At 38.9% G+C, this 19,827-nt stretch overlaps 1 protein-coding gene across 5 annotated transcripts in view; it reads left to right on the top strand.

Annotated features, from left to right (window-relative positions):
- The window catches only part of LOC136264338 (mucin-17-like), a 330,828-nt gene that overhangs the window by 280,454 nt on the left and 30,547 nt on the right, over positions 1-19,827 (top strand). The window lies entirely within an intron of this gene.

Raw genomic sequence — 19,827 nt, 5'->3', positions numbered from 1 at the left:
GTTTGTTACAATTCTCTGTCAATAAGAGGCTGATACATGGAGAAATTTGCACCATATGGACTGCTATTTTCAAACTAACATGTAGGTATCTGTATAAATGTAAGCATTGATCTCCATGCTCTAAGCTTTCTAATAATAATTATGTAGGCCCATAAATTTTGAGCAAAGTTATATTTGACATAGTAAACTGTGTCAATGCATGCCACCAACTGGTACGTGCAAAAGTGCTCTTGGATCTGGTCAGGGTGAAGTCATAGTTGCCAATTGCTAATTAACAAAGTTCCTTTTAAGAGAGAATATTTTATGCAAATGACGATTATTCTTTCAAACCTAGTATCAAGACACACGGTAGTGTGTCGTGCGGCCCAAGAAGCCGGTGCGCCACACCGTGAGTATATTGACAGGAAGAAAGAAAACGTCATTTTCACACTTTTGTATCTCGGTGATAGCTTATCCGATTGAAACCAAATTTGCTGCAGAGTTGCCCGCCAGCTAGGGGAGTCTACATTCCAAATTTGAAGGAAATCACTCAAGCCATTTCCGAGATATGAGCGGCCAAAGTTTCGTTTTTTTTCCTTCGTTTTTTTTTCTTCTTCGTCTTTTCGCACACTTGCAAAAATTGCTATAAAACGCAAACGCGTACTCCGATCGCCTTGCAATTTGGCACACAGAAAGGAAGTCCAAAGGCGCATCCTAGCATCAAATTTGGTGCAAATCCGATGAATGATTGAGGAGTTATGACCGATTATTCACGTAAAACAAGATTGATCTGTTGTCACGCCTACAGGGTAAACCGCTTCATGGAATGAGCTGAAAATTGCTATGTAGATGGAGTAACCATCGTAGGAGTGCCTTTTGGTGGTTTGAAAGGAATCGAGATTAAGACCACGGAGATATGACACAAAACCCAACCTGTGTCACAATTACGCGATCGATTTTTAGTAATAAAAAAGTATTAGTTTTTACGCCTACTAGGCAAACTGCTAAGAGCAATGAGCTGAAAATCGGTGTACAGCTGGAATAATCTTCATAGAAAGTCCTTGCAGTAGTATAGAAGAATTGGATTACAAACCACTGAGTTATGATTCGAAAGCCAATTCTGTGTAGCAAATGCGAGATCAAGATACTCTAATAGAACAGTCACCCTAATAGAGCATTCAGTTAATTTATTTACTCCATTATAGAATTCTATCACATTACAAGTTATTCTGTAGGGAGTTCAGCTGCAAACAGTTAATCTTATAGACAGTTCAGCAAGAAGCAAGTCACCCTGTGGAGAATTAAGCTACAGTTATATCACTGTAGAGATTCAGAACATTACAAGTCACACTGAAGAGAGTTCAGCTATAAACAAGTCATGCACCCTGTAGAGAGTTCACCTACAATTAAATTACTCTCTAGAGAATTCAGCTACACACAAATCACTGTACAGAGAGTTCAGCTACAAACAAATTATCCTGTAGAGAGATCAGCTACAAACAAACTTTGCAGAGAGTTCAGGTACAAACAAATCAATCTTTAGAGTGATCAGCAACAAACAAATCAACTTGTAGAGAGATCAGCTAGAAACAAATCAACCTGCAGAGAGATCAGCTACAAACAAATCAGCTTGTAGAGAGATCAGTTACACACAAATCAACCTGTAGAGAGATAAGCTAGAAACAAATCACCCTGTAGAGAGTTCAGCTACAAACAAATCAGCTTGTAGAGAGATCAGTTACACACAAATCAACCTGTAGAGAGATAAGCTAGAAACAAATCACCCTGTAGAGAGTTCAGCTACAAACAAATCAATGTGCAGAGAGATCAACTACAAACAAATCACCCTGTAGAGAGATCATCTAGGAACTAGACACAATGTAAGGAGTTCAGCTACAAGCAATACACCCTGTTGAGATTTCAGTTACAAACAAATCAACCTGTAGAGCGATCAGCTAGAAACAAATCACCCTGAAGAGAGGTCAGCTACAAAAAATCACCCTGTAGAGAGATCAGCTAGAAACAAATCACCCTGTAGAGACTTCAGCTACAAACAAATCAACCTGCAGTGAGATCAGCTACAAACAAATCACCCTGTAGAGAGTTCAGCTAAAACAAATCAACCTGCAGAGAGATCAGCTACAAACAAATAACCTTATAGACAGTTCAGCTGCAAACAGATTACCCTGTAGAGACTTCAGCTACAAATAAATCAACCTGCAGAGAGATCAGCTACAAACAAATCACCCTGTAGAGAGATCAGCTAGAGACTAGACACAATGTAAGGAGTTCAGCTACAAGCAAATCACCCTTTAGAGAGTTTAGCTACAAACAAATCAACCTGCAGAGAGATCAAATCACCTTATAGAGAGTTCAGCTACAAACAAATTGCCCTGTAGAGAGATCAGTTACAAACAAATCAACCTGCAGAGAGATCAGCTACACACAAATCAACTTGTAGAGAGATCAGCCACAAACAAATCACACTGTGGAGATCAGCTAGAAACTAGACACAATGTAAGGAGTTCAGCTACAAGCAAATCAACCTGTAGAGATTTCAGCTGCAAACAAATTACCCTGTAGAGAGATCAGCTAGAAACTAGACACTATGTAAAGAGTTCAGCTATAGAAGAGGTCACCTTATAGAGAATTTAGCTACAAAGAAACCATCATGTAGAGAGTTCAGCTGTAAACAAATCACTCTGTATAGAGTTCAGCTAGAAAAAGTCACCTTGTAGAGAGTTCAGCTACAAAGAAACTGCCATGTAGAGAGTTCAGCCTCAAACAAATTACCATGTAGAGAATTCAACAACAAACAAATCACCCTGTAGAGGGATCAGCTAGAAGAAGTTACCTTGTAGAGAATTCAGCTACAAAGAAACCATCATGTAGAGAGTTCAGCTACAAAGAAAGCACCATGTAGAGAGTTTAGCTGCAAACAAATCACCTGTAGAGAGTTCAGCTAGAAACAAATCACCCTGTAGAGAGATCAGCTAGAAGAAGTCACCTCGGAGAGAGTTCAGCTACAAAGAAATCACCACCTAAAGAGTTCAGTTACAAAGAAATCACCCTGTAGAGAGTTCAGCTAGAAGAAGTCACCTTGTAGAGAGTTCAGCTGCAAAGAAACCATCATGTAGAGAGTTCAGTTACAATGAAACCACCATGGATGTAGAGAGTTTAGCTGCAAACAAATAACCTGTAGAGAGTTCAGCTAGAAGAAGTCACTTTGTAGAGAGTTCAGCTACAAAGAAACCATCATGTAGAGAGTTCAGCTACAAAGAAAACACCATGTAGAGAGTTTAGCTGCAAACAAATCACCTGTAGAGAGTTCAGCTAAAAACAAATCACCCTGTAGATAGATCAGCTAGAAGAGGTCACCCTGTAGAGAGTTCAGCTGCAAAGAAACCGTTATGTAGAGAGTTCAGCTACAAAGAAAGCACCAAGTAGAGAGTTTAGCTAGAAGAAGTCAAACTGTAGAGAGATCAGCTAGAAGAGGTCACCTTGTAGAGAGTTCAGCTACAAAGAAACCGTTATGTAGAGAGTTCAGCTACAAAGAAAGCACCAAGTAGAGAGTTTAGCTAGAAGAAGTCACCCTGTAGAGAGATCAGCTAGAAGAGGTCACCTTGTAGAGAGTTCAGCTACAAAGAAATCATCATGTGGAGAGTTCAGCTACAAAGAAATCACCCTGTAAAGAGTTCAGCTAGAAGAAGTCACCTTGTAGAGAGTTCAGTTACAAAGAAACCATCATGTAGAGAGTTCAGCTACAAAGAAACCACCATTGATGTAGAGAGTTTAGCTGCAAACAAATCACCTGTAGAGAGTTCAGCTAGAAGAAGTCACTTTGTAGAGAGTTCAGCTACAAAGAAACCATCATGTAGAGAGTTCAGCTACAAAGAAAACACCATGTAGAGAGTTTAGCTGCAAACAAATCACCTGTAGAGAGTTCAGCTAAAAACAAATCACCCTGTAGATAGATCAGCTAGAAGAGGTCACCCTGTAGAGAGTTCAGCTGCAAAGAAACCATCATGTGGAGAGTTCAGCTACAAAGAAATCGCCATCCCCTTCAGCTAGAAGAAGTCACCTTGTAGAGAGTTCAGCTACAAAGAAACCACCATATAGAGAGTTCAGCTACAAAGAAACCACCATGGATGTAGAGAGTTTAGCTGCAAACAAATAACCTGTAGAGAGTTCAGCTAGAAACAAATCACCCTGTAGAGAAATCAGCTAGAAGAATTTATCTTGTAGAGAGTTCAGCTACAAAGAAACCATCCTGTATATAGTTCAGCTATATTTTAAGTCACCCAGTAGAGAGATCAGCTGCTAAAATATATCCTGTGGGGAATAATGGGCATGTAATAAATATATGTATATAATTTGTATAATTACTAAATAAAATCAAAAATAATTGAAGTATTACAAATCTTCTTTAAGTTCTTTTCTTCTTCCTGTGGTAAAGAAAAAAACACATGGGTTAAAAAAGCCCCAAAGCCAGCCATAGGCCGGCTTTGCAGTATACAAATACAAAAAGAAGTGATATCTAATCAAAAACAGCCAAGCTGTAAAAAAAGGTGCGGCCCCCAAAAAGGACATGGTGAAAAAAGATGTGAAATCCAAGGTGGCGGCCAAGAAATGGCTGTGATGGTAGGTTAATGGTTACATTTTAATAATGACAATTCAGGTGAATTTTGTGCCGCTTGGTCTTGGCACCAAATTCACCTGAATTGTTGTTATTAAAATGTAACCATTAACCTACCATCACAGCCATTTCTTGGCCGCCACCTTGGATTTCACATCTTTTTTCACCATGTCCTTTTTGGGGGCTGCACCTTTTTTTACAGCTTGGCTGTTTTTGATTAGATTAGCTAATCTCCTGAAAGTTATGCCTAACATAAGCACACTAGCTAGGAGTTTCATAAAAGTGACTGCTACATTAGCGATGTGGACCCAAAATTGACTGCTTTATTAGAGTATGTGACTGCTCTACTAGAGTAACTCAATTTTTTCTGGCTTGAACTGTTTCAGTGAAAGCCAAACTTATACTTTGCTCCAGTTATACAAAGATCTCATTAAATTAATCTGGAATATTCCACAATTCTTTTTGCTTAAAACTATTCTTGAGTTATTGCAGCATAATGGATGCTCTTCTATTCCATTTGTAAAAACTTCTAATTATTCATGATTAACTATCACCTCTAATAAATAGAGATGTAAAAATGTCACCAGAGAATTTGTTGAGTTTATTAATGAACTTTTATGTCAAATTAAAATTGATATATCGGGAATTTCTTACTTTATTGGCTGCCATTTTAAATTTAAAAATGCTGACCTTGCAGGAATATGTGTAAATGTAAACATTGATTTTCAGATTCCTCATGCTCTAAGCTTTCCAAAAATGTATAGGTTTGCTAATCTCCATAAACGTTGAACAAAAGTACAATCATAGTGAACCTGACTATATGTCCACATGGCAATGACTGACAAACTGAGAGCCCTTTCTTGACTCTATGGGTGATGGTGCATGGCTGTTCTTAGTTCATGCAGTGATTTATGCACAATGTGCAAAATTTCTCTCATGCACACTCCGTTTTTCTTTTTATGCATACACAGACATGCATAAGCACTGCATTCACTTGTTAGCGGACATGACAAGTATGTGAAGACTGCAAAACTTCCCCCAATGGATGGCTGCCCTCAATTAGCAGTGATGTCAAGTAACCTCAAACTCAGCTAGATAATCTCATTGATAAGACCACCTTACTTATAGCAGTAACCACCAAACCATTCACCCATGTGAGGATGGCTATAGGTACATACGTATGTCTCTCTGCTGCTGTAATCAAGACACACGGTAGTGTGTCGTGCGGCCCAAAAAGCCGTCGCGCCACACCTTGAGTATATTGACAGGAAGAAAGAAAACGTCATTTGCACACTTTTGTATCTCGGTGATAGCTTATCCGATTGAAACCAAATTTGCTGCAGAGTTGCCCGCCAGCTAGGGGAGTCTACATTCCAAATTTGAAGGAAATCACTCTAGCCATTTCCGAGATATGAGCGGCCAAAGTGTCGCTTGTTTTTCTTCGTTTATTTTTTCTTCTTATTCTTCTTCTTCGTCTTTTCGCACACTTGCAAAAATTGATATAAAACGCAAACGCGTACTCCGATCGCCTTGAAATTTGGCACACAGAAAGGCAGTCCAAAGGCGAATCCTAGCATCAAATTTGGTGCAAATCCGATGAATGGTTCAGGAGTTATTACCGATTACTCGCGTAAAACAAGATCGATTTGTTATCACGCCTACAGGGTAAACCGCTTCATGGAATGAGTTGAAAATTGCTATGCAGATGGAGTAACCATCGTAGGAGTGCCTTTTGGTGGTTTGAAAGGAATCGAGATTAAGACGACGGAGATATGACACAAAACCCAACCTGTGTCACAATTACGCGATCGATTTTTAGGAATAAAAAAGTATTAGTTTTCACGTTTACTAGGCAAACCGCTTAGAGCAATGAGCTGAAAATCGGTGTATAGCTGGAATAATCTTCATAGAAAGTCCTTGCAGTAGTATAGAAGAATTGGATTACAAACCACTGAGTTATGATTCGAAAGCCAACTCCGTGTAGCAAATGCGAGATCGAGATACTCTAATAGAACAGTCACCCTAATAGAGCATTCAGTTAATTTATTTACTCCATTATAGAATTCTATTACATCACAAGTTATTCTGTAGGGACTTCAGCTGCAAACAGTTAATCTTATAGACAATTCAGCAAGAAGCAAGTCACCCTGTGAAGAGTTAAGCTACAATTATATCACTGCAGAGATTCAGAACATTACAAATCACACTGAAGAGAGTTCAGCTATAAACAAGTCATGCACCCAGTAGAGAGTTCACCTACAATTAAATCACTCTCTAGAGAATTCAGCTACACACAAGTCACTGTGCAGAGAGTTCAGCTACAAACAAATTACCCTGTAGAGAGATCAGCTACAAACAAAACACTTTGCAGAGAGTTCAGCTACAAACAAATCAATCTTTAGAGTGATCAGCAACAAACAAATCAACTTGTAGAGAGATCAGCTAGAAACAAATCAACCTGCAGAGAGATCAGCTACAAACAAATCAGCTTGTAGAGAGATCAGTTACACACAAATCAACCTGTAGAGAGATAAGCTAGAAACAAATCACCCTGTAGAGAGTTCAGCTAAAACAAATCAACCTGCAGAGAGATCAGCTACAAACAAATCACCTTATAGACAGTTCAGCTACAAACAAATTACCCTGTAGAGAGATCAACTACGAACAAATCAACTTGCAGAGAGATCAGCTACACACAAATCAACTTGTAGAGAGATCAGCTACAAACAAATCACCCTGTAGAGAGTTCAGCTACAAACAAATCAACCTGCAGAGAGATCAGCTACAAACAAATCACCTTATAGACAGTTCAGCTACAAACAAATTACCCTGTAGAGAGATCAACTACAAACAAATCAACTTGCAGAGAGATCAGTTACACACAAATCAACCTGTAGAGAGATAAGCTAGAAACAAATCACCCTGTAGAGAGTTCAGCTAAAACAAATCAACCTGCAGAGAGATCAGCTACAAACAAATCACCTTATAGACAGTTCAGCTACAAACAAATTACCCTGTAGAGAGATCAACTACAAACAAATCAACTTGCAGAGAGATCAGCTACACACAAATCAACTTGTAGAGAGATCAGCTAGAAACAAATCACCCTGTAGAGAGTTCAGCTACAAACAAATCAATGTGCAGAGAGATCAACTACAAACAAATCACCCTGTATAGAGATCATCTAGAAACTAGACACAATGTAAGGAGTTCAGCTACAAGCAATACACCCTGTTGAGATTTCAGCTACAAACAAATCAACCTGTAGAGCGATCAGCTAGAAACAAATCACCCTGAAGGGAGGTCAGCTACAAAAAATCACCCTGTAGAGAGATCAGCTAGAAACAAATCACCTTGTAGAGACTTCAGCTCGAAACAAATCAACCTGCAGAGAGATCAGCTACAAACAAATCAACCTGTAGAGAGTTCAGCTAAAACAAATCAACCTGCGGAGAGATCAGCTACAAACAAATCACCTTATAGACAGTTCAGCTACTAACAGATTACCCTGTAGAGAGATCGACTACAAACAAATCAACTTGCAGAGAGATCAGCTACAAAAAATTACCCTGTAGAGAGATCAGCTAGAAACAAATCACCCTGTAGAGACTTCAGCTACAAACAAATCAACCTGTAGAGAGATCAGCTAGAAACTAGACACAATGTAAGGAGTTCAGCTACAAGCAAATCACTATTTAGAGAGTTCAGCTACAAACAAATCAACCTGCAGAGAGATCAAATCACCTTGTAGAGAGTTCAGTTACAAACAAATCAACCTGCAGAGAGATCAGCTACAAACAAATCACCCTGTAGAGAGTTCAGCTAAAACAAATCAACCTGCGGAGATCAGCTACAAACAAATCACCTTATAGACAGTTCAGCTACAAACAGATTACCCTGTAGAGAGATCGACTACAAACAAATCAACTTGCAGAGAGATCAGCTGCAAAAAATCACCCTGTAGAGAGATCAGCTAGAAACTAGACACAATGTAAGGAGTTCAGCTACAAGCAAATCACCCTGTAGAGATTTAAGCTGCAAACAAATCACCCTGTAGAGAGATCAGCTAGAAACTAGACACAGTGTAAAGAGTTCAGCTAGAAGAGGTCACCTTATAGAGAGTTCAGCTACAAAGAAACCATCATGTAGAGAGTTCAGCTGCAAACAAATCACTCTGTATAGAGTTCAGCTAGAAAAAGTCACCTTGTAGAGAGTTCAGCTACAAAGAAACCGCCATGTAGAGAGTTCAGCCTCAAACAAATTACCGTGTAGAGAATTCAACAACAAACAAATCGCCCTGTAGAGGGATCAGCTAGAAGAAGTTACCTTGCAGAGAGTTCAGCTACAAAGAAACCATCATGTAGAGAGTTCAGCTACAAAGAAAGCACCATGTAGAGAGTTTAGCTGCAAACAAATCACCTGTAGAGAGTTCAGCTAGAAACAAATCACCCTGTAGAGAGATCAGCTAGAAGCCTGAGGTCCTTGGAGAGAGTTCAGCTACAAAGAAATCACCACCTAAAGAATTCAGCTGCAAACAAATCACCTTGTAGAGGGATCAGCTAGAACAGGTCACCTTGTAGAGAGTTCAGCTACAAAGAAACCATCATGTAGAGAGTTCAGCTACAAAGAAATCACCCTGTAGAGAGTTCAGCTAGAAGAAGTCACCTTGTAGAGAGTTCAGCTACAAAGAAACCATCATGTAGAGAGTTAAGTTACAAAGAAACCACCATGGATGTAGAGAGTTTAGCTGCAAACAAATAACCTGTAGAGAGTTCAGCTAGAAACAAATCGCCCTGTAGAGAAATCAGCTAGAAGAGGTCACCTTGTAGAGAGTTCAGCTACAAAGAAACCATCATGTAGAGAGTTTAGCTGCACCTGTAGAGAGTTCAGCTAGAAGAAGTCACCTTGTAGAGAGTTCAGCTACAAAGAAACCATCATGTAGAGAGTTCAGCTACAAAGAAAGCACCATGTAGAGAGTTTAGCTGCAAACAGATCACCTGTAGAGAGTTCAGTTAGAAACAAATCACCCTGTAGAGAGATCAGCTAGAAGAGGTCACCTTGTAGAGAGTTCAGCTACAAAGAAACCATCATGTGGAGAGTTCAGCTACAAAGAAATCACCCTGTAGAGAGTTCAGCTAGAAGAAGTCACCTTGTAGAGAGTTCAGCTAGAAACAAATCACCCTGTAGAGAAATCAGCTAGAAGAGGTCACCTTGTAGAGAGTTCAGCTACAAAGGAACCATCCTGTATATAGTATATGCAGCTATATTTTAAGTCACCCAGTAGAGAGATCAGCTGCTAAAAATATCCTGTGGGGAATAATGAGCATGTAATAAATATATGTATATAATTTGTATAATTACTAATAAAATCAAAAATGATTGAAGTATTAAAAATCTTCTATAAGTTCTTTTCTTCTTCTTGTGGTAAATAAAAAAAAATACATGGCCCCAAAGCCAGCAATAGGCTGGGTTTGCAGTATACAAATACAAAAAGAAGTGATATCTAATCAAAGACAGCCAAGCTGTAAAAAAAGGTGTGGCCCCCAAAAAGGCCATGGTGAAAAGAGATGTGAAATCCAAGGTGGCGGCCAGGAAATGGCTGTGATGGTAGGTTAATGGTAAAAATTTTAATAACGACAATTCAGGTGAATTTTGTGCCACTTGGTCTTGGCATCAAATTCACCTGAATTGTCGTTATTAAAATTTTTACCATTAACCTACCATCACAGCCATTTCTTGGCCGCCACCTTGGATTTCACATCTTTTTTCACCATAGCCTTTTTGGGGCCGCACCTTTTTTTACAGCTTGGCTGTTTTTGATTAGATATATATATAGGCAGGGGCGGATCTAGGAGTTTTTGAAAGGGTGGGCTAAGGGACATAGGTATAGCTAGCCAGATATTAGACAATACCAAGCCTTCTCACAAGGCCCTAGTGGTAAGATTCACATAGTATCCATGTTCAAATTAGCTATTTGGAATAATGACTAGCTACATTAGTGTGCAAAGCGCACTAGCATGTGAATCATGCCAGCCTAGGGGGTCTGGGGGCATGCCCCCCAGGAAAGTTTCGAAAATTAGGCCCTCTGAAGGTGAATCTGAGAGTGTTTTTAGCAGGTTTTCAGTGGAAAATAATGGAATTTCAGTTTATCAAAACACCTATTACTTTTCCATTAAATCAAGACTGATTGCAATATGCATTGAGTAATTAACTTATCATGCATACATGATAATCTTTTTATTTGTAGCTACCAAGCATTTAGATATAGCTAGTATATACCATAATGCATCAGCTCCTCTTCAACAGCATCAACTGTCTTTCTTACTGGTAAAAATGATGTTGGATCCCACTGGAATGTTGGGGGTGGGTTGTTTCACAAGTCATGAAATTGGAATAATTGTGGAAAATCTTACCCCAGCCTCAACATCAACAAATTCAAGGCAGACTCTCTTTATGGAACACTAGACTATCATCTTCTAATATAAAGACCATCTGGATTCATCAACATTGGGTGACTATGAGTCAACTACACAAGTCAGTCCCCCACGCAAATACCCCATGAACAAACAAAGCCAGTTAACAGGGGAAGCTTTTGTGGGATAATGTGTGGAAGAAACATGTATAGCTAAACAGAGGCAGAAACATGTATAGCTAAGTAGTAGTGATGTGGAATGTCACAATTATTAGTATACATGCTCCTTAGCCTAGTAACACTTTGTTAGTCTTAGCACCAATAAAATGTACTGAAAAGCAGAATACAGTGAAGGGTACTAGTAGCTATTAGCTAGTCCACTGGAAATTCTTAGCAAATTGCAACTATAATTGCATTTATGGGGTTTCTGAATTTGCTGTTGTGATAGTCAACTTATTTCTAGGTCTGCCAGGTTACGAAGACTGATCTATAGCTAGCTGCAAATACCAGCACCATAACCCACAGCATGGGGTCATATCAGAAGGTAACTGATACCAATTTTACATTCGTAGACAAAAGTGCTATAGCTGCCTTATAAACTTGCAAAAGAGAGTTGGTAGCTACATATTATAGCTACTAAAGCTGATAACTCTAACCAATTAAACCAACTAACACTTTTTGAATCATATAATAAATTCGTTTTAAAATATAAAAACCACACTAATCACCTCTGATACCCATAGTGCTAATTACCTGAATAAAACAAAACCCACAATTAAAACTTTTGTAACTAAAGATGCTACCCACAATCGAACCTTTTCTTGAAGAACTCTGGATGAAAAGGAAGCTAAACTCTTTTGGAACAGAGTTGAACAATAGGTAAGTTACATAGACATTTTTTGTGTTGGTAGTGATGCACAATTCCTGAAATAAGTCTGCTTTTGATACACATAGAAGATTTAGGGTTTTATTGGCCAAGTACTAACTTAGAAAGGAAAGGGGGGCTACAGGCCCCTTAGCCCCGCCCCCCTAAATCCGCCCCTGATAAGATTGCCCATACTGTATGCATCCTTACCAGTATACCCGGACACATTAGTAGACTAAAGCATTCACTACATCAAGAATAATGAGCCTGTAAAAATGGTTTCAAATCCACCACTGTTCCATACTTCATCAAAATAGACCATGCCAAATTAATCTTACATTTCATGAAGTTTTTATCCCAACCCGGCAGGTCAACAAAGAAGAAAAATGGCTGATCTAGATGAGGGGGTAAGGCCATTCTGAAATAAGTCCCTTACCATTGCTACCATCAGTGGCGATTCTAGACCTGACCTACAGGGGGGGGCCCAGTAGGGAATAGCATAACTATTGTTGTTTGGCTATAGTATAAAGTAAAATTTTCAGGGGGGTCTGGGGGTGCAACCCCCAGAAGCTGCAGGATTTTTGCAATTTAAAGGCTTGAAAATAGCCTAAAATTTGTTCTAAAAACATGAAAAATGCTAAAAACAACAATGCCAATCTATACAGCAACTTTTCCCCAAGATTTTTTAAAAGTTATTTTTTAACAGGGAGGGCCATGGCCCTCCCTGGCCCCCCTTAGAATCGCCTATGGCTACCATACAGTATACACAATAGAGTCTACAATTATATTAGAAATCTTTAAAACAATTTTTTTTTTTGCCAGTTACACTGACTTGCTGCATCCATGAGACTGAGTACCATGCTATTTGAGGATATGGCACTATGCAGTATTCAAAGTTAGTTGTAATAAATTTCCATTTTAATAGCTCTAAACTATGCATGTTAGCAGGCAGTTTACATTGTTAGTTTTGACGTGTACAGATTCTCACAGCTATACATATAGCTAGTGAAAGTGAGTGCTTCCCTTCCCATTCACCCAGGTGATGTAAACAGTTGTAAAGTAAATATTAATTCCACTCAGTTCACGGACATGATTCAGTAGCTCTATGATTTTATGAAACAAACTGACTAGTGGCACTGAATGTACTCATGTAATTTCAGAGCATACGATTAACCAACAATTTCAGTTTAAACTTTGACACCATGTATGTTTCTAGTTGTGATGCTGTGTTCTTACTTCATTCCTTCACTCCTACCTTCATTCATTCTGCCAGTCACCCATATGTTGCGAAAAGATGTGAAGAAAGAAATTTTCACCTCTGTAGAATTCAAAACATCATGCACTTGAGAAGACGAGGAACACTTCGAGGAACACACTGTTTTATCCACCCACTTATTGTTCGAGCAATGTGATTTCCGTAAAACAAATCCCCCAAAAAACATCTTCGCTGTAAAAAAAGGCACATCCAAGAAACTACAAGTATCTGTAACCCCATGTAAAACAGATAAGCTGTAGAAAAACACTCTATGAAATTAATGGGTAACTGAAAGAGCTGATATCTAGAGCGGCCAAGAATCAATAATGTCACTACACTGACTATGATTACCAAAGAATACCTTGGCTGTAGAACAGGTAAATAAAAGTAACTGGAAACCAAAACAGCTGATATCTGAAGCGGCCAAGAATAAAAGTTAAGTTGACAACTTACTACAATTATAAGCTTGCAACATTGAATCCTAATCATTCAACTGTGTTCTATACATTCACCCTTGCTACATCCTAAATTAATTCTTTGTAACTCTACTTGGCTGGTAATTTGGCCGCCTTTTTCAATAGTCAGGGTAAAGAAAAAAAAGGCGTCCAAATTACCAGCCAATTAGAGTTACAAAGAATTAATTTAGGATGTAGCAAGGGTGAATGTATAGAACACAGTTGAATGATTAGGATTCAATGTTGCAAGTTTATAATTGTAGTAAGTTGTCAACTTAAGTTTTATTCTTGGCTGCTTCAGATATCAGCTGTTTTGGTTGCCAGTTATTTTTATTTACCTGTTCTACAGCCAAGGTATTCTTTGGTAATCATAGTCAGTTGTAGTGACATTATTGATTCTTGGCCGCTCTAGATATCAGCTCTTTCAGTTACCCATAAATTTCATGGAGTGTTTTTCTACAGCTTATCTGTTTTACATGGGGTTACAGATACTTGTAGTTACTTGGACGCGTCTTTTTTTTACAGCGAAGGTGTTTTCTGGGGAGATATCACTAATTTTTGTCAGTTATATAATTTACAGACCCAATGTTCAAGCCATGGGGGGTGTATGATGAATTCTGCCTTGTAGAAGTGTTACAACTAAACAGAAATCTGCTGATAGGTGGTGAGCATATAACATACATTCCTATAGTAGCTGATAATTTTTTATTAGGACAAGGGCCAGTGGAAATTACTGGTCATGCCAAGCAATAATGCTACAGTCAGGGTTACCGAAGATGTGTGTAAAGCACTTATTTGCAAAGCATGCTTTTCTAGGTGATCTTGGGGAATGCCACCATCTTGAAATAGCAACTCTGAGATTGCATCTGGGATCTGGGAGTGTTTTCAGACAGAGATGTAAATATTCAGCTATATTGTTCAATGACTGTTCTATTAGAGTATGCCTGACTGTTCTATTAGAGTATTTATTGCTTGACTGTTCTATTGGAGTATATCAATCATTCTGTACTTGTCAATGAATAAAACCTGCTATGACCACAGCCATAGTGCACTGAGGACGACCTATCAACTTGGTTTGCCATTCGTAGAGTAGCTAGATGCTTTGCTAAGGGTTATGAAAGAGATCACAAACATCATACTATCATTTTTATTTCACCACATACAAACACACGTTTAATCATATACAAGCACAAGATGCACACAAAATGTGCAAACACTAAACACACATGTTCACAAACATACACCACATATTGGTTGTACTCAAGTTAATATCACATCTCTTGTGAAATGCTCTTGTAGGAGAGATGGTAGTGCCTTTACTTGGTGCTAAAAAGTTCTTGCAGAAAAGAAAATTGTGTTGTAGATACTGTTTAGTGCCGGTTAATTACACATGTCACTCCATAGTTAAGCCATGAGGATATCCAAGCAAGTGTCTTTGGTGTTGCGACTGATGTTCCAGGTTAGTTGCATGTGTGTTTAATTTAAGGTTAAGTTCAGTGCCTGCTTGTTCTTTTACAGGTCTCACTTAACCTTGTGTCATCATGCAGACATCGATATCTGAAAATTGTGCAAGCTGTGTGGAACAACCCCAACTCATATAAACAATCATTGGCAACGACGAACCACATGCATATGTACATTCAAGCAATCTGTTACAAAAGTTGAAAGCCACAACACAAGCTCATACCGGCAAACCATGAACCACATTCCAGTAATTTGTTACAAACTTTGTTGCACCATGGTATGTGCATATAATGATCAATTAATGAAAGCCACAACACAAGCTCCATGGTACATTAATGGAAATAAATAAGTTCCACCTGACTGACAATTTTCACGTGACCTATTTAGGGGATATCCCTTGGAAAGACCCTGCACAGTAACACTTCAAGTGAAAAGTGAACACACTTGATGCGCAATTTATAATTGATGGCAGTCCATGTCTTGAGAGGGAAGTATAATATTATTAAACACTAAAATACATTAAAGTACGAGTACCACATTGTAGAGCCATAACCAAGAACAAGTTCCACTTGACTGACAATGATCACGTGGCCTATTTAGGGGAAATCTGTTGGAAAGTCCCTGTAACACCTCAAGTGAATACACGTGATACGCGGTTGATTAATTATTGATGGCAGTCCTTGAGAGGACTGAAACCGAGACTGAAACTGAATACTAAATATTTGTAACTGGATTTCAATGGAGCGGCGAAGCGTACTTAACTGATTTGAAACTAAGATACGAAGAGTCTACACCGCTTGAAGAAGAACGTCGAATGGATATTAAAGAGTCGCCGGCGAGAATACTGATGTACTCAACTCTTCGTGGAGGTTCAGTGACGAAAAGAGGAGTGGAGGTTCAGTAACGAAACGAAGAGTGGATGTTCAGTAACGAAACGAGGAGTAGAGGTTCAGTAACGAAACGAGGAGTGAAAAAAAATGGGGCTAGTGTACACGGGTGTACAAAATGCCACATCTATTCACACTGATTAACCGCGTGTATGCGATTGGTTTTTAGACTGTCAGACGTCTGCACTGACTAGTGCAAGTTCACTGAGACCAAGCTGAAAACTTCTGTGATGGTACCAAGTTGAGTAGCAGCAAATACCAATATTATCCTGCTTGAAATTATATCTCATGGATGGATTGTCAACAAGGTGTACTCGTACAGACCAAACAGCTTTCATTGTCATTGTAGTACCAATTTAGAAGTCCCGGAACTAGGTGGAAGAAGTAAGGTAATCTACATGATGCTTGTACAAAAAAAAATACTTCTTCACATTGCATATATACTGGTCTTTATGTACAGTGAAACCTGTCTAATCAGGACACTGTGTAATAAGGTCACTGCTGGGCCAACTTGTGAATCCTCAAACGTATTACCTCAAGGGTGTGATGAATTTTCAGTTCCCTAAATCTGTCATTTACGTAAAAAGTGACAGATTTTTAGCTGTATTGTATTTAATGCCCGCCTGTCGATTTTAAAGGTACAGTGTACTTGGTCATAGCATGCGGTTCTCTTACTAGCAGTGCTACATACATAACTTGGCTAGAGCTGCTCTAAACTTGGCAACTAAGATCAAGGTTTGGGGGGTAAGTAGACAAAGGAATTTTATAATGTTATTTGTGTTCTTTAGTTCTCAATTATCAAGTGTACGTGGACTGTACACCAAGTGTGCATGGACTGTACACCAAGTGTGCGTGAACTGTAGTAACATCAAGGACGTTGTGGATCTTCAAGTCAGTCTGTGTGTATACTAAGACATTTTTGTATTACCTCAAGGGTGTGATGAATTTTCAGATCCCCAAATCTGTCATTTGTGTAAAAAGTGACAGATTTTTAGCTGTATTGTATTTAATGCCCTGTCAATTTTACAGGTACAGGGTACTTGGTCATAGCATGCGGTTCTCTCACTAACAGTGGTATATACGTAAAGATCAAGGTTCGGGGGAGTAAGTTTATATAGACAGAGGAATTATATAATGTTATGTGTGTTCTTTAGTTCTCAATTGTCAAGTGTACATGGCCCATGAGGCCTGGTAAGATCTTGGCATTATATCTCAGTTGATTACAATCTTCTGAATTTCCAGGATGAGGCGTACAGTTGTGATGGGACTAACTATCCCATTTTATTGTTAATGTCACAAACAATTAATGTGATATATTTTGTTATGTAACATGTGTATTAATTAAATGACATGCATGACGAAAGCCACAGTGGGAGTGACTACTTGCTGTTAGGGTGGGTAATGCTATGTAACAAGCTGCTTTGAGCACCACCAGAACACACAAGTTATTTTAATACACCATGTGTGGTGTGGCAACAAGAATTATGCTTGGAACACCTTCTCTAGTGACGCTTTCACACTTGTTTATAAGACATCTGCCAATTATCAACGCACGCATGAGGCGTGGCACTAAATGGAGTTTTAAAGATTTCTGCTTAAAACACCTTCCCTAGGGAACTTACGGTTCTACACGCTTTTACAACTTGTTTATCAGACATTAGGGCTTGTGTCCACATCGTGTCTTTAAAAGTTATTGTAGGGATTAGAGGTTTGATCGAAGAAAATACGCGTATGAACAAACCAGGATTAGATAATGTCAGTGCTAGATGGACTGTACAAACATGGGTAAGTTGACTGGTATAAGGTGACGCTAGGTGTAACACAAGGTTGAGAAATAAAGCGAAATATGTCTAAATACGCGTTTTAATACAGTCCGCACCAGTCAGGCGCAAGAAAACTACTACTACACAGTGGAACCTGTCTATAATGGTCACCTTGGGACCAGATATATGTGGCCTTTATATACAGGTGGCTGTTATAGAGAAAACCTGCATAAGGTGGTCTACAGCATTTTAGTGGCTATGACCGTTATAAATGAGTAATTATTATTAAGAGGCTCGCGCCAGCGCAATATGGAGTATAATTTTACTATGTAGTCTTTATACAGAAAGGGAAAGATGAGCTTGTTATGAATGTTGGTTATAGCTATTGGATACGTTTAAGTAATGAAGCCTGATAGTTTGTATAGCATTCACTGAAAGGCAGGAAGTGTGATAATTGCGCATTAATTGAAGATGATTTCCTTTTCCCTAATCCTAACCTACATCACACCAGAGGCCATGATAAGAGATTTTTAACCCCAATGACTAGAATCAAGAGTTAATAATAAGAGAGGAGAGTGTCTAACGCCGTATAGTCCTGTAACAGATGATTGCGCAGAAGTTAAATGGCTTCTTTTCCGCGTAACGACAGACTGGCTAGTATAATTTCGCATTTAAGGTTACGGGATAGTGAGCGACTGTCAAACAAAAATTTTATTATGTAATTAAGGCGGGTTTGGTATTGTTGTGTTTTGTATCAGCTGGTAACAGGCTTAAATTGTTGGGAGAATAATAGCGTGCTGACTGGACAGTTACAAGGTACAAGAAAACACACGTAACAGTACAAGATAACACAGATACAACACACTTAGCAACTGGCGCACCTGTAAGCGCATGCGTAGTTTTGCTGACTAATTGCGATATTTTCCTGAACCAAAAATCAGGACTGTCAAACTAGTTAACATTTTGTATAAACAGACTACTAGTCTGGCTTCTTGTCTAGGTCCTGACGGAGCCATTTGTTAGAAATAATGTTTCTAGTGCTTGTGATATCAATTTAAAAATTAATTTTGTGACCACAGTGTCTTGCTTTAGGCCATATTGTAGTCATATTTCAGTAACTATACACATTATTCACAATTCCTCTTGTCAGTCCCTCACAAGTGATGTTCTTCAAACCTTAGAATTGTTAGTAAGTTCTCATGGTTCTTCATTGGTCTGATTTTTGGTTCACAGTTTTCACTGTTTGGCATGGGGACAACTCATGTTTCCATAACAACATTTGAATTCCATGTCGATTTATGAGAAGTTAAGAATGCATAAATATTTGATAACAATGCATTAAGAAAAATCAAACCCCCAATCATGAAAAATGATCGATAGTGTACATGTGGGGTTTACAGTATCCCGTAACCTTAACCACAAAGGCTATCCCAGACACAAGGGCGTGCGTTCAACTCGATGTTCAAGTTCACCACGAAGAGCATCGCTCTATTGCGTAAAGAAGTGTGGTTGTTAACCTCGAAGATAACTCTGGGGGAGAGCGTCTGAGAAACCAATAAACACTGAACCAAAGGCGGAGTATCGTTTCGAATTTTCACTGCGTCGCCATGTTTCCCTACCTTTGAGCATTCTTCAATTGAAGGAGCATTGTTCCCTGTACATACAGCTCAGTCTTTAGTTCAGTTTTTGAATATTGTCGAGGATTCATCACGGTGCGGCTAAACTAATTGCGGTAACGAAACGAACAAATACTAGAAGACTGTACGTTACACGGAAAGGAAGCCGTTTAACTTCGGCGCAATCATCTATAAGCCTTATGAGGTACTAGTACTAGCTAGATAACTTCACAATGAGCCTTATCTGCAATTACGTCACAACGCAAAAATGGCGAAAAGTGTGGGGGTCTTTTGTACAGAGAGCCATTGGGAAGAAACCAAAAGCAGACCGTAGGACTACTCGAGGAGTACGAAAATGCGTATGGCACGCGGTTTGTAACAAAAATCGCTCCTTACAAGGACTCCCTGTAAGCTTACAAGGAGTCCTTCTAAGATTGCAGGACTCCTGCTAACGTTACGAGGACTCCTGCTAACGTTACGAGGACTCCTGCTAAC

The sequence above is a fragment of the Dysidea avara genome, chromosome 1 (genome assembly GCF_963678975.1).
Source record: "Dysidea avara chromosome 1, odDysAvar1.4, whole genome shotgun sequence".
Classification (NCBI taxonomy): Eukaryota; Metazoa; Porifera; class Demospongiae; order Dictyoceratida; family Dysideidae; genus Dysidea; species Dysidea avara.
Note: the sequence above shows the minus strand (reverse complement) of the source record. Positions and strands in the feature narration are given on the sequence as shown.